The sequence below is a fragment of the Taudactylus pleione genome, unplaced genomic scaffold, assembly GCF_031769625.1.
Source record: "Taudactylus pleione unplaced genomic scaffold, aTauple2 ptg000436l, whole genome shotgun sequence".
In the NCBI taxonomy this organism is placed as follows: Eukaryota; Metazoa; Chordata; class Amphibia; order Anura; family Myobatrachidae; genus Taudactylus; species Taudactylus pleione.
In genome coordinates this window covers 10,862,999-10,876,307 of record NW_028284838.1, presented here as the reverse complement: position 1 = coordinate 10,876,307, position 13,309 = coordinate 10,862,999, and positions in this window count along the sequence as shown.

Here is a 13,309-nt window from a genome sequence, read left to right as displayed (position 1 = left end):
CCCTTGTCTGCCGGCCTTATGATGATAGAGCGATCTCGACTTAAGGCCCGTAGGGGCTGCATTTTATTTTTCGTTAAATTAGTGTGACTGGATCTATTAGCTTGTATATATTTTTGAACCGAGTCATTCATAAGTTTGGAGAAGGTTTTGATCGAGGGGTTAACGGAAGGAGGATCAAACTTAGACCTGGAACATGCTGATAAAAAAGGTTCCAGAGGATCAGAATTGTTGACTGGTGCTTGATCTTTAAAAAATTCCTTAAGACGCAGGTTACGTCCCATACGATGTAAGTCAACCTGCCAATCAAATTCGTCATGAACGTGGGTAGAAATGAAGGATAATCCTTTGTTTAGTACCCGTTGTTCCACTTTGGACAGGAGTCTTGATGAGAGGTTAAAGATTAATTTTTCTTCTTCAATGTGTTTTTTGAAGATCCTCTCATTTTGACCACTTCTTCTGGTACTATTAAGTTTTTTGATCCTTTTGCTCGTGTGTGAACCCCTAAAGGGGCCCTCTGTGATTGTGATGTTTCATCGGAGTCTTCAATAGCGAAGTCACTGTCGCTGCGTGAGGATAGCTGATCTCCTGTGGTGCGGTCATGTTTAGTTCGCCATGATTGGCGATACTGAGGACGTCTTGGTCTCAGTGGGGCACTGGGACCTGTTAACCAGCGGTAAACCCTCTTGTCCTCATAGTCCTGCTGTACAGTTTGCAGCTTGTTTCTTTTGAATTTCAATAGCTCTTTTTTGTACACATCACATTGGGCATTTAGCTTATTCCACCACGAACTGTGCGCTTTATCTGCTAGAGCAGTAGCGTAAGATGTTGTAAAACTTTCGATTTTGTTCCTTACATGAACCAACTCCTTCCCCGCCTCCTCAATCACAAGTAGCATGAGATCTAAGCTACATTTGTTCAGCACTGCCACCCATCTCCTGCAAAATTCAGGGCTCATGCGGCTGATGGTAGGGGTATTTCGGACTCTGAAACCCCGGGGAATTAATTTTTGACGATAGTAGTCCGACAGTGTGGTCCCGTGCAGTAAGTAGTCTGTTTCACGCTTTTTTAGTTTTAACAATTGATGGTAAATGTCTTCAATCTGTATTACAGACTCATCCTCTGTGAGGTCAGCCGAAAAAAGGATCCTGTCAGCTTCCACGTCCGTGAAACATAGTGTCTCTCCCACTGGCAAATTGAGATTAATAAAATCCATAGGGGCAGAGCTTGGTTGTTGAGACTGTTAATAAACAGTTTCATTTTCTAAATCCTGGAGTGACGCGCTGTGGTCTGTCTTGTTACATGACAGCACACCCTGGACATTTATACCTTTTTTTGTGCGAGCACCCAGGTAACATATCATCTTTTTTTGAAGAATATTGAGTGCCGAACCATACCCCAATATATATATATATATATATATATATATATATATATATATAAAAACAAATGTCCAAACTGTCTGACTCATCAATGCCCAGCACATGCCCCATGACCTAGAAATATGTAATTTCAGATTTTTAAAAATTCGACTCCTAAGGGGTTGAAAAGGGCTAAAATGTTTCATCCCCCTGTGCAATGTCCTGACTCACTCACTCATCAACACCCAGCCCAAACCCCTGTACCTAGAAACATGTAATTTGGGGAGAATATTCCTTTCATGACATAGGCACCCACTAAGCAGGGATTTTTCAAAATTCAACTCCTAATGGGTTGAAAAGGGCTCAAATGTTTCCTCCCCCTGTGCAATGTCCTGACTGACTCAAACGCCCAGCCCAAACCCCTGTACCTAGAAACATAAATTTGGGGAGTATATTCCTTCCATGACGTAAGAACCCACTAAGCAGGGATTTCAACCCCTTAAGGAGGTGAAAAGTGGTAAAATGTTTCCTCTTGACCAAGGTGATTGGGTGACAAAGTAACATGTCCCAAGTGCTGTGGGACTCTAAGCTATTGTCTGGGTCGAATGGTGGCTTCAGCACAGCCCAATATTCAAATAGGGGAGCCACACCAACTGCCAGTGATGTTTGGCAGCATTTGGGGTGACTGTGCTGCAGCCCCACCTCTGGAGTTGCCACTGCTAAGAATTTAACTGGCAGGATGCGGTCTGGGATCAGCCGCTACTCACCTCCGTGCTGGTGTCCTTGGGCTTGGGTGTTCAGTTGCTGGGAGTGGAGGTGAGTGGTATCTGAGTACATGTGCCAGGATTCAAGCTAATTACTAATTCAGCTGTCAACCTGTATTCCTGTGATTACATTTCTTGTTTCAACTCCTGTGTTCAAATATTCATTTCAACGCCTGTGTTAATTTCAACTCCTGTGTTCAAATATTAATTTCTACTCCTGTGTTCAAGTATTCATCTCAACTCCTGTGTTCAAGTATCCAGTTCATCTCTGGTGTTCAGGTATTCATGCTAATATAGTTCTGGTCTTCCTGCCTCTCCAGGGTACCTGTCCAGAGGGCCGCAACCTGATCACTTGGTGCAGCGAAACCCAAATCCCAACTGGGGGGTCACTGGTGAAGACCATCAAGTGAGTTAGACTCTGGGCAGGTCTAGCCAAACCTGGGTTTGGCTGCAATAGGGAGACCTACCTGTCACTCACCTGCTTGTTCCCTAGCCACCCTACTCCTTGGCTTTTCCCATACAGTTCATGACATTAACACTTTGACTGGGTTTTTCTTCCATTTGGTTACTTGGCTTGCTTTGTATTTGTATTTTTTAATTTCTCAAGCATGGCAAATGAGTTTTTGAATGTTGAAGGGGAGATGGTGCCTCACACCATTGTCCCCATCACAGGAGACGGAGCCTGCCTGTTCCGACCCCTCTCATCTCATGTATGAAACTCAGCTAATGGCTAGGAAGGCGCATGAACTAATTGTATGGCACATGGTGGACAACTGGGAGGAGTTCTCCATCATGTCCCAAAGGTGGACAACTACACCAGCTCCGCTGAGTACCTCCTTGACATGTCACAACCTGTTACTTATAAGGTGGTTTATGAAAACTTGTTGCGGCTGGGCAACTGTTCAAGTTCGTCTCCGAGGTTTACTGGTTCAAATGTAATTTATTTATTACAATCTGAATACTAGCACTTACACCAGAGGCATAAAATAAACTATGTATATTAGTATAGTTAATTTAAGATGGTATGAAACAAATTAAAATATCTATGGTCTACCCAGGTGAAATCGAGTACATCAGCTAGTCTTAATATATAAAAATGAATGTCCTAACTCATCAACATCCAGCCCAAACCTCATGACATTTTGGGAGTATATGCCTTCCATGATGACCTAAGCACCCACTAAGCAGAGATTTTTCGAAATTCTGGGGTGAAAAGGGGTAAAATATTTCCTTCCCCTATGTAATGTCCTGACTGACTGACTCACCAACACCCAGCTCAAAGCCCTGTACCTAGAAACATGAAATGTGGGCAGTATATTCCTTCCATGATCATAGCACCCTTGCTGCTGGACTGTAAGCTCATTGTCTCGCATGAGTGGCGGTTCCATTCTGACCACCAAGAATGACACAGCTACTGTCATTAGTGACACTCTACTTCAGTCGTTCAAAAGGGTAGAAATGGAGTACAGGTCTATGGAATCAGCAGTGCAAATGGATGATGTGGTCCATTACCACGTGAAGTTCCTCAACCCTCCTGGCCTCCCAGCCCACAAGCTTCTCCCCAAAGTGGGGGTTCCAGTGATGTTGCTGTGGATGACCGGCCAAAACTCTGCAATGGCATCAGGCTGCAAGTAAATGCCCTCCACAGATGTTCACACCACGCTTACCACTCATACCATAAGAGTTCAAGAGGCTGCAGTTCCCCCGCAAGGTCTGCTTTATAATGGCCATCAACAAGTCCCAGGGGCGCTGAAGGTGGCAGTGATGGCTCTGCTATTTTGGTGTCACCCCCTTGGGAGCTGCTGGGAAGCCCCCGGGCTCTTCCACACTGTGGATGATGCGTGCGTTATCCATCACTGTAGTGCAGCTCTGCTCGGTGATACCATCCCAAGGGGTGACACAAAAATAGCAGAGCTACACTGCTATTTTGGTGTCACCTCCTCAGATGGCGTCACTTAGCAGAGCTGCACTGCAGCGATGGATAACACACGCATGCACGCACCATCCTCCCGGAGTACTGGGCAATCCCCCAGTATGACGAGGGCTAAGTGCCGCGCCAGGTGACATTTCTGAATACACCCATAATCCTTTCATACTGATATGCAGTTCGTGCTGAAGTTAAATTGCAGACTAATCCTTTATACATGCAGCCCATGTACACTGTCAGCTCACAAGGTTCTCTGCAATATCAAAACGTACCTAGCGAAAACAGGGAAAACTACACTGGTTATACAGGGGATAATCCTTGTTCCATAATGATATATATTATGCTGCTGCTGTTATGTCAGATGAAAAACTGAATTTAAGGAAAAAGTGTCATTCTAGAAAGACAACGATGCAACCTTTTTTGTAAACTGCGTCACCTACAGTAATACTCTGGACTTTACCATGAATGGTAAGGTAAATGTATGTACATTCAGTTCATACTAACTCAGACATGTCAAACATGTGGCCCAAATACGCATATTATGCGACCTGACAGTGACAGTGTCACATGATGACGTACTGCGCTGCCAGGGAGAGATGCCACACCCCACAAGACCTGCTCTCCCAGAATCCCGCCTTCTGGTAGTAACGCGCTGCCAGGGAGAGACGCCACACACCACAAGGCCTGTGTTCCCACAAGACTGCCTTCTGGCAGCAGCGCGCTGCCGGCTATGGACTCCACAAGGCCTACCGCCGCGCTCCCAACTGAATCTCTGTTGCACACCCAGACCTCTATACAGGCGCATGTGAAACAAGCTCAGCCAGCCGGGACAGAACAAGCGCTGCACCTGATACTGGAGTCACTCATAATATCACAGCTGTAAGTACTGCCTGGTGCTGCCATGCTCTGATAAGTGCCACTGTCTGTGCAGTCACACAGCTGCTGCCTACCTTTCACAGTTATAGAATTGGGGTCAGCTTGTGTGTGTGAGGCTATGGGGGCAGTAAGTGTGTGTGTGTGAGGCTGTGGGTGGGGGCAATAAGTGTATTATTCTCATTAATGAAAGGAAACAGTCTCCTGCTTGGTCCAGATTGATAGACTTTCATCTTGGTTCAGTTTTAAAAGTTATCACATCCAATAAGATTTATCCTAAAATTGGAAAATTGGTGACAGCAAAAAGATGTCAAATACCGGGAAGAAAACATTAAAGTTAATGTTTTCTTCCCGATGACATCTCTATGCTTAAACTTTATTGATGTTTTTTTTAATAATAAACCATTCAAAATTGCATATGACTTTTTTTTTCTTGCGGCCCAAACACTCTTACGGTGCGGAACAATATATCTTAACGATATGAACGATAATGACATTGTTCAAAGATATATCGTCCATGTCGTTCCGTGTGTATGCAACGAACCACCAACAATGCACGCTCCCGCTGGACGATAAAGATATCGACCATCGTCCATGCATTCAGCCCAACCTGGACGATATCGTTATGTCTCCATAGGGATCCGCGATCTTTGATCGTGGGTCCTTGGTGGTGTTTGGGTGTGTGGATGAACAATATCGTTCAACCAGCACACCAGGATTTTTAAAGGAAGATCGTTCAGCGATATCGTTATCACTGATGATCGTTCAGTGTGTACCCAGCATTTGACTTTGAATATTCAGCCGGGTTGGGAATTTGAGTTTGACATGCCTGTACTAATTGCTACTAGAGGTATTGTTTTTCTCCTCCTTTAATTATCCATATAGAAATTGGGCTCCAATTTGTACAGTTGGTAATCTCAATTATTTAGTCATTTATTAATATCTTTATTTTTTTACCTAGGGAAATGTAATTATATATTTTAAGTCTGTTTTTGATCATTTGATTGGTTTCTAATATCTTTTTCTCACCAGGATATGTAGCCCACACTGAGCATAGGGCCGTAGCTAGGGTAGTGCGGCCGGTGCCATCGCACAGGGCACCACAGGTCAGGGGGCGCTGTTTGGGCCTGTCAAATTTCTGTTTATTATCATTCTTGCTTGTAACTTCCTCTTATTTCATCCCCAGCATCTCCTGGCCTCTCCTATCTCTTCCCTGGCCCTTCCCCAGGATACCTGGAAAACATGCACTATTTGGGGCCCTGAAGACCGAGTTTGAGAACCTGTGAGATAGAGTGATTGTGGTCGCCAGCCACCAGGGCAGAGGAAATTCAAATGTGAGGGTGGTTGGAAGAGTCAGTTGGAAAAGGGAGAGTGAGAGAGAGAGGACGCTGGGGAGAGAGAGAGCTGCCTATTAATCAGATCTAAAACGTCTAATAAATGATAAAGGTAAGATAATACAGCTGCTGTAGTATAGAATGATGCAACAACCCTTTAGAGCAGGGTTTCCCAACCTCGGTCCTCAAGACACACTAACAGTGCAGGTTTTAGTGATAGCCATGCTTGAACACAGATGGTTAAATCAAAATAACTGAGGTACTAATTAAGACACCTGTGTTTGTGTGGCTATCCTTAAAACCTGGACTGTTAGTGTGCCTTGAGGACCGTGGTTGGGAAATTCTGCCTTAGAGATTTTAAAAATGTAGATGAAATATGGCCGGAGGAGAAATCAACTGTGGATAACATCTGCAGTTGTGTGAATTGGTAGGGTACACAGTATTATAAATGATTCAGCCCCTATCTGATCTTTCAGTGAGGGTGATTGCTAACAAATGTAAAATAACCAATGAATGTAGTCACTGTAATCCAAGACACTGTAGTGGGCAGCAGGCGTAAAGGGAACACTCAGTGGAGTAGGAGGCATGTGACGTAATCTGTAAAGGGTGCATCACCCTGCACCCAGAACAAACTCCTTGGTGTGTCTGATCGCCCATTACATTTTGTCAGGAAAAATGGTGCAGGTGATACCAAAGGCTCTGCCACTGAGCCAGGGCCTTTTTTATCTTCTGTGCATGGCGCGCAGGGCCGGAGTATAGGGGGAGCGAAGGGGCGGTCGTCCTGGGGCCCCCACATATAGGGGGCCCCCACACACAGTACTCAGCCCCCGGCAACTACTAATAACTAAAAAAATGGAGCACAGCATTTAGCTGTCTCCGTTACAGTCCTCGGCAGCTCAGCTGTTCACTTACAGCAGCCGTCGAGGAGCTTCCCTGCAGTTCCAGTCTCGTGAGATTATGATGCCAAATCTCGCGAGACTGTGATTGGAGCCCAGGCTGCCTGCAGTGCGTGTCTGATAGAGATGGTGTGAGGCAGAGCAGCTAACTCAGCCTCAGCGTTTCACCGGGCTTGGAGTAGAGCGCAGTGAGTCTGTGTGCATGTATAGAAATGTGTGTGTGTATATATATATATAAATACATGTACTACATGTGTATATATGTGTGTATATATACATATATATACTGCATGTGTATGTATTTATATACTTCATGCACAGTATGTATGTGTATATATGTTTATATATACACGCACATATACTGCATGTGTATGTGTGTATATATATATATATATATATATATATATACGCACACACACACACATATATATATATATATATATATATATATATATTTGCATTTGAAACCAGTTTTATATATATATATATATATATATATATATATAGATATGTGTATATATGTATTGTGATAGGATCACTGGTAAAGTGGTCTGTGGCAGGTACATTTGTCCCAGATTCCTGTCTTATGTGTTTTAAACCCCCAGGAGAAAGTCTGCAGTGTAGCAGGCTTGAGTTTCGGCTTTTTGAAAAGCCAGTTTGGGACCTGGGGGTTGTGGGTGAGAGGAGAGGGAGGGCTCCACCCACGGCCACTCCAGGTTTTGGTTCTCGCAGCCTGGTAACAGGCTTGTTAGGGTTTCCACCTGAGAGTGGCCAATATAAGCCTAGTGTGTTTAGGGTTGAGTGTCTCACCTGGGAGAGCAGACAGGGAGTTTGCTCAGAGACACTTGAAAATCTATCCATGAGTGTTGTGCTGTGCTTTTGTTGCTGGTGAGGGCATTAGGCCCTGCCAGGTTCTGGTAGTGAGGGAACCACTTGTGAAGTTAGAGCCCCGACAGGGCTAGGATTTATGTTTATGTTTTCTTTATGTTATTTCTGACGTTGTACAATAAAGACTGGCGCCGACCAGCTTGTACTCGAATCCGGACTGGCGTACTGTTTCCCAGCTGCTGTGTGTGTAAGGAAGGAGACCTCTACCCAGGAGAGGGACCCCTAATCTGACTGTGTCACAATATGGTGGAGAATGCGGGCAACCACACACACTGAAGTTGCAGCAAGAGGAAAACGTTCCGTTTAAAAATTAAAGGGACAGACACCCAATTTGTGAGTGTGGAAATAACACTGTGTCCTTGGAGTCCCATAGAGGAGGCGTCAGCCAATGCTCAGAGAGGCAAGGTTCAGCTTCCAACCTACACCCCAGGACATTATTAAGGCCTTGCTCCAAGCTACAGCAGCTCAGCAGGAGACAAACAAACTTCAGCAGGAATCTACCAGAGCTCAGCAGGAATCCACCAGGGTGCAACTGTTGGCCTTGGAGACAGCCCAGAAGCAACAACAGGTTGCCATCGAGGAAACCTGCCAGGCCATAAAAGAGGTGGTACAACACCTGGTCACCCGGCCCAGAGAAGTTACTACTGGTCCTCCCACCACCACTCACTCCGTACGAGCCAGTCACTTCCTCCAAAAGATGACTTCAGGTGATGATGTGGAGGCCTATCTCGCTGCATTTGAAAGAACGGCCGAAAGGGAGAGTTGGCCCAAGGAGCAGTGGGCAAGTCTGGTGGCACCTTTTTTGTCTGGGGAGCCACAAAAAGCATATTTCGACTTATGCCTGGCTGATGCCGAGGACTATAAAAAACTAAAACAGGAGATCCTAACTCGCTTGGGAGTCACCACCTTTGTTCGTGCCCAACGGGTCCACCGCTGGGAGTTCCATATAGACAAGCCTCCACGTTCACAGATGCATGACCTCGTCCATCTGTCCTCAAAATGGCTACAGCCCGAGACGCTGATGGGACCACAGATCGTGGAAAGGGTCGTGATGGACCGGTACCTGCGATCATTACCTGTGACTCTGCGCAAGTGGGTGAGCCATGCAAACCCTAAGTCCGCGGACCAGTTGGTCGAGCTGGTGGAGAGGTACGTGGCGGCTGAGGAGGTGATGAGTATGCCCCACCGAGCCCCAATGGCGCACCGGCGAACTCCCACAGACACTGGTGAGACTATTCCAGGGGAGAAGGGTGCTGGGCGGTGGAATGTACCTGAGACTGAGGGTGTAGAACCTGGAGACAGGCCTGCCAGGCCAGGAAGTTTCTTGCCCCGTAAACGACTAGACATTAATATGACTCAGTGTTTCCGATGTGGTGGCTTTGGCCATATTGCCGCTAATTGTTCACTTACAACTGAACCTATGCAATGTGATACTGCTCATGTCTACCACAGGGGGTATTTCTTTGCACAGACAGCCTGTACGGCTGACCGGCAGGCTGAGACTGATAAGCACATGTGTGTACTCACTGTAGATGGCAACCGAGTAGAGGCACTGTTAGACTCTGGTAGCTTGGTGACGCTTATAAAAGCTGAGCTGGGGAACCCCTTGAGGCGTAAGGGGAAAACTGTTGGTGTGACCTGCATACATGGGGATACTCGATATTATGTTACTGCCGAGGTGAACATCGAGACACCATGTGGTTCTGCTATAGTTTCTGTGGGTTTGGTGCATGGTCTGATGTACGATGCAATATTGGGGAGAGACTTTGCTCACTTCTGGAAGTTGTAGGAAAGCCGTTTTGTTCCAGAAGTGAACAACCCTGATCCATTTGAGAAGGTTGTCGATGTAGTGGAGGAGGGAGTTTCTTCTGAGTCAGAGTTATTCCCTTTTTCTACTATGATTGGCGAACTAGAGAATGCGGAGCGTGATGGTGGCCCGCCAACTGATGTGCCTCCCATTGAGGTGGGAAGTGTTGTTGGGCCAGGTGATCATCTGCCTGATTTAGAGGTCAGAAGAGAGGTCTTTGCCGTGGAGCAGTTGAATGACCCTACTTTGGTAAAAGCCAGGGAGAATGTAAAAGTAGTTGATGGTAAACCCGTAGACCCTGATAGTCCTTTGTCCTATCCCCACATGGCAATGTGTCAGGATTTGTTATATCAGGTGACTAAGAAGGGGAAAAAATTTTGTAACAACTAATAGTTCCCAAAGCATACAGAAGAACAGTGTTGGATCTGGCCCATGGTCACATAACGGCAGGCCATCTAGGGGTAGAGAAAACCACTGAGCGAATAATGCAGAGGTTTTTCTGGCCCGGGCTTCATAAAGAGGTGTCTGACTTTTGCGCATCCTGCCCTGAGTGTCAGTATCATGCTCCCAGGCCACATTTTAAGGGTCCACTAGTTCCATTGCCTATTATAGAGGTGCCGTTTGAAAGAATAGCGATGGATTTGGTTGGACCCTTAATGAAGTCTGCCAGGGGACACCAGTATATTCTGGTCATAATGGATTACGCTACCAGGTACCCGGAAGCGATCCCGTTGCACAATACGTCAACCAAGACCATTGCCAGAGAGCTAGTTCATGTCTTTAGCAGGCTGGGTATACCTAAGGAGATACTAACTGACCAGGGTACACCGTTTATGTCAAAAGTCATGAAAGAGTTATGTCGCCTCTTCAAAATTGAACAGTTAAGAACTTCGGTTTATCACCCCCACACCGATGGGCTGGTCGAGAGGTTTAACAAGACGTTAAAACACATGCTTAGGAAAGTGGTCGACAAGGATGGTAGGGATTGGGATTACTTATTGCCGTATTTATTGTTGGCCATAAGAGAAGTTCCCCAGTCCTCCACCGGGTTTTCACCCTTCGACTTGTTGTATAGGAGACACCCAAGGGGGTTACTAGACATTGCCAAAGAGACATGGGAGGGGCAGTCTAGTCCTTACAAAATGGTGATTGAGTATGTTTCTCAAATGCAGGAGAGAATTGCTATGGTAGTGCCGATAGTGAGAGAGCACCTGGAACAGGCTCAACAGGCACAGCAGAGGGTATACAACCGCAATGCTCGGTTACGCAGCTTTGCTCCTGGGGACAGAGTGTTAGTATTGGTTCCCACTGTGGAAAATAAACTTTTGGCTAAATGGCAAGGGCCCTTTGAAATCTTAGAAAGAGTGGGGCAGGTCAATTACAAAGTTTACCAGCCGGGGAAAAAAAAGCCGGAACAGATATACCATATAAATCTGTTAAAGCCCTGGAAAGATAGAACGGTACTGTCGGCCGACCGAGCCCCTCCAGTAAATCCAGGGCCCTTAGTTCCCGAAGTGACAGTGGCAAAAACCCTGTCGGCAATTCAGCAACAAGAGGTCAAGGAGTTTCTGATCAGAAATAGGGTGCTGTTCTCTGACGTGCCTGGGAAAACCTCGATCATTAAACATGACATAATCACTGACCCAGGGGTTAAAGTTAATCAAAAGCCCTATAGGTTACCAGAAGCACAAAGAGAATCGGTGTCGAAAGAAATTAAAAATATGCTAGAGTTAGGGGTTATTGAAGAATCACATAGTGAATGGTCAAGTCCCATTGTGTTGATTCCAAAGCCCGACGGGAGTGTGCGTTTCTGCAATGACTTCCGAAAGTTGAACAGTGTTTCAAAATTCGATGCCTACCCGATGCCAAGAGTGGATGAACTGATTGAGAGACTAGGGACGGCAAGGTATTTAACCACTCTTGACCTAACCAAAGGGTATTGGCAAGTACCGTTAACTGAGAGCGCCAAACAAAAGACAGCTTTTTCAGCACCAGAGACCTTGTTTCAGTACAAGATGTTGCCCTTCGGGCTACATGGGGCACCTGCTACCTTCCAAAGAATGATGGGCAGGATTCTAAGGCCCCATAGACGGTATGCGGCTGCTTATCTGGATGACGTGGTCATTCATAGTCCTGATTGGCAGTCTCACTTACCCAGGGTACAAGCAGTGTTGGACTCCATCTATAAGGCAGGTTTGACAGCCAACCCAAAAAAGTGTTGTCTAGGCATGGAGGAAGTAAAATATCTGGGATACACCATTGGCAGAGGCCTGATAAAGCCTCAGCTCAATAAGGTTGATGCCATACAAAACTGGCCATGGCCTCTGAATAAGAAGCAGGTGAGAGCCTTCTTGGGAATTACGGGGTACTACAGGAGGTTTATACCCAACTTTGCCACCATGGCAGTCCCACTGATTGATCTGACCAAAGGCAAACAAAAAGTCATGGTAGAATGGAGTCCTGAGGCAGAAAAAGCTTTTCAGGAGTTGAAAGTAGCGTTGTGTTCCCAACCAGTCCTGATGACTTCTAATTTTGACAGGGAATTCATAGTACAAACCGATGCATCAGAAGTAGGTATAGGAGCAGTCCTGTCCCAGAACAAGGAGGGTGAGGAACACCCTATTTTCTATCTAAGCAGAAAGTTGAATGTACATGAGAGAAACTATGCCACAGTGGAGAAGGAGGCGTTGGCCATAAAGTGGGAGTTAGAGGCTCTCAGGTACTACTTGGTCGGAAGAAAGTTTAAATTGATCACTGACCATGCCCCTCTGAAGTGGATGTCCGAAAATAAGGACAGAATTACAAGATGGTTCTTGGCGTTACAAACTTTAAAATTTTCAGTGGAACACAGGCCAGGAAGCCAGCTGGCCAATGCTGACGTGTTGTCACGTGTTCATTGTTTGGGGGCTTCAGTTGTTCCGCCCCACAGGTCGAAACAAAGGGGGGGGATATGTGATAGGATCACTGGTAAAGTGGTCTGTGGCAGGTACATTTGTCCCAGAATCCTGTCTTATGTGTTTTAAACCCCCAGGAGAAAGTGTGCAGTGTAGCAGGCTTGAGTTTCGGCTTTTTGAAAAGCCGGTTTGGGACCTGGGGGTTGTGGGTGAGAGGAGAGGGAGGGCTCCACCCACGGCCACTCCAGGTTTTGGTTCTCGCAGCCTGGTAACAGGCTTGTTAGGGTTTCCACCTGAGAGTGGCCAATATAAGCCTAGTGTGTTTAGGGCTGAGTGTCTCACCTGGGAGAGCAGACAGGGAATTTGCTCAGAGACACTTGAAAATCTATCCATGAGTGTTGTGCTGTGCTTTTGTTGCTGGTGAGGGCATTAGGCCCTGCCAGGTTCTGGTAGTGAGGGAACCACTTGTGAAGTTAGAGCCCCGACAGGGCTAGGATTTATGTTTATGTTTTCTTTATGTTATTTCTGACGTTGTACAATAAAGACTGGCGCCGACCAGCTTGTACTC